The sequence below is a fragment of the Dipodomys merriami genome, unplaced genomic scaffold, assembly GCF_024711535.1.
Source record: "Dipodomys merriami isolate MVZ:Mamm:240054 unplaced genomic scaffold, mDipMer1.0.p SCAF_733, whole genome shotgun sequence".
In the NCBI taxonomy this organism is placed as follows: domain Eukaryota; kingdom Metazoa; phylum Chordata; class Mammalia; order Rodentia; family Heteromyidae; genus Dipodomys; species Dipodomys merriami.
The window spans coordinates 391835-395138 of NW_027206328.1; the positions used below are offsets into that span (position 1 = coordinate 391835).

The 3304-nt window shown below is 35.1% G+C and overlaps 1 pseudogene; it reads left to right on the forward strand.

The window, feature by feature from the left end:
• The first annotated feature begins 545 nt into the window (after positions 1-545).
• Positions 546-642, forward strand: LOC138818320 (U6 spliceosomal RNA; annotated as a pseudogene).
• Positions 643-3304: the final 2662 nt, after the last annotated feature.

The window sequence follows — 3304 nt, forward strand, 5'->3', positions numbered from 1 at the left end:
CCTTCTCGTCTGAACAGTTCTGTTTGAACTGTTCATCTCTCTATGATCCCTTGTAACCAAGATTAGTTTTGTTCTAGTAAGAAAATCTTTGCTGTCAGGGTAAGGTATTCTGGTTGGTCTGTTCCCACATGGAAGAAGGGTAAAGGCTCAGGTAGACATTTGTTCCAGTAACACCTCATTTGGGAAAATGTCAACTGAAGAAGTTTAGAAGTAGCTCTTAAGCAACGCTTAGTTTGAATCCATTAGGTCCACAAAGCTGGATAAATAAGTACTTGAAAAAGCCATCACCTTTGGACCTAACTATAAATAATAGAGAGTATGATCAAATTCCAAATAAAAAGACAAGATATTCATTGGCAAAAACGTTTGCAAATGTGAGCAATTGACTGATGAATATAATTTTTTCCACTATTCACAGAATTTTAGGGAAATAAGATCGATAGCATTGTTAGGAACAATAAGGTTTCCTTGTTACAAGTAGGCACCCATAGATATAAGCCTGTATAAAGATTGCATCATTAACTATTATAATTAGAGGATATTACATGCTTCCGCAGCACGTATACTCAAATTACAATACAGAGATTAACATGGCACTTGCACAAGGATAATATGAAAATTTGAGAAGTATTCCATATTTTTCATTCTTCAGATGCAAGAAATGAAAAAAGTGATTAAAAAGTTGATTACAAAATTACAAGTGTAACAATACACGTAATTCATATAATCAAATTTAGTTTGACATCAGTGTATTAAATCACCTCAGAAAGGCGTTTACATAGCATAAACTTTACAAAACTTTTCAAATTAGACAACATTGTCATTTTATGCCAAAGAAAAATAATAAAGACCTAGAAAAAAAGGAATCAAACTGTTTCTATATGGAATACAATCGGAAAGGACACATTAATGAACGTATATATTATAAAATAATATAGAATTCAAAGTATATATAGGAGAAAATAAATTATGAACATTATGCAAACATAGAATATAGAATATTTTAAAATATACTTTTTCAGACAAGCACCAGAAATATTTTGGTTTCTGTACTACTCATTTCAACAGGTATATTAAAATTATTTCTTATTAGAAAATCACAAACACTGAAGAAATTATTGTACATGTTTACAAAAACTATTGAATACATTTTTCCATCCAAGGCAGGCAATTCACTTGGAAGAATTCCGCGGAATCAATGAATTTTTACAGTAAAATATTGGTGCTGCCGGGCACTGGTGGTTCATGCCTATAATCCTAGCTGCACAGGAGACTGAGATCTGAGGATCATGTTTCAAAGCCAGCCTGGGAAGGAAAATCTGTGGTACTCTTATCTCAAATAAACCACTAGAAAACTGGAAGTGGAGCTGTGTCTCAAGTGGTAGAGGGCTCACCTTGAGCTGAAGATCACAGGGATAGCTCCAGGACCAGAATTCAAGCCCCATGACCGACCAAAAAAAAAAAAAAAACCCACAACAACAACAAAAATCAAACAAACAAAAATATTTGGGCTGGGAAAGTGGCTCAGTGGTAGAGCGCTTGCCTTGCATACATGAGGCCCTAGGTTCGATTCTTCAGCACCACATAAGCAGAAAAAAAAAGCGGGAAGTGGTGCTGTGGCTCAAGTGGTAGAGCGCTAGCCTTGAGCTGAAGAGATGAGGGACAGCGTCCAGGCCCAGAGTTCAGGCCCCACGACCAGACCAAAAATAATAATAAAAAAAAAAAGAGTCCTTTAGTTTGGGCATTGGTATCTGTATCATGATGAAGTAAGAAAGAAGCCACTCTGGTATTATTCCACGTATATGCACTGTTCAGGAGTGTCCAGTGATCTACAGTTATTGCATGTGCCACTTGAGACACCAACTCACTGACAATGTCTAAGTGTCCACCGTAGGCTTCTCAAAGAGGGGTATACTGATCATCATCCCTACTATTCACATAAGTGGCCTTTTGGGAAAGAAGTATCCGCACTGTAGTAAGCTGAATATTTTCGGCAGCCCAATGAAGAAATATACTTTTATCATTCTCCAATTTTTTTCTTGCAATTGATACCATTCCTTACTTTTTCATCTTGTTCCCCAGATTCCTAAGAATTGCCTAACCAGAGACTTTGAGTGCCAGTGGGAATGAGGTGTTCATGTATTTCCCTAATAGTTCACATTGGTTGAACTGGTCAGAAACATCTGGTGAATTTTCTGCAACTGTTTATTCACCATGATTTATTTTCTCTTTTTCCAATTTTACTATTCGAAATTATTCTAACTGGAGAGTAGGGAATTGATGGAGAGCAGAGGAAAGATATTCCTCCATATTCAAATGTACACACTGAAAATGAGGACCAGTGATGTCTTCATGTGCAGCTTATTCTAGGCATGAGAAAATAGGAAATAATGCCTTCCATATAAATGATTTGGGAAATGGCAGAGCAAAAAGTGAAATGATACAACCAAAAATATAAAAGCAAAATAAATTAGGAGAATTATGGAGCAATCGTATTATCTATGAGAACCATGAAAGGGAGAGAGAAAGAAAGAGACAGATGTTTAGTGACGTAGCTAGCCACAAAATCCATGCCTCTGTTCAATTTGTAGAGCAAACAAAATTTTATTTTTTAAAAGAGATGGAAATCGAATTTATGTATTTACTTGAAGTTAGTAAATACATTTTTAGTAGCCTACGTAAAGAGACATAACTTTACCAAATTACAGACAGTAAAATAAATCCTTGATAGTTCTAATAACAGATCTGACTGAAATCAGTTGAATCATACTTTTCTTGTACGATGCAGGAATAAGAGGGTAGTAAAGCAGCTAGAGAAGGCAGGGAGATTGTATCTGTGACAAAACTTTGTGGAAATTGGTATTGAGGATCTCTTACTGGTGATCCACTTGCACTGGAATCATGATTCTGAAGTATTGCTTGCTGATTCTGAACTATTGATTTGATTATTATATTCTCCAAGAAGAAAATGAGAATTGATAGTGAAGGACTACTAATACATTTTGACCTTCTCATTAAGCACTTTCTATCATCAAAATCACATGAAGACAATAGACAGGACTACTTTTTAGATGAAAGCAAGTGTCTTATAAAAACAAGGAATGTATGTAGTCATGCAAAGGACTTCTATTTTACCAATGCCTTATACATTTTTCTAATGTTGGGTACCAATAAATAATGGATCTATTAGAAAGCTCTTAAGGCTCATATGTTCAATAGTGAGTTCTCTCACACTATATCATGGTATTTTTTGTGTATGGTTTTAAGAATAAATTTACGTTACTAACTTGATTTTCTGACAGGA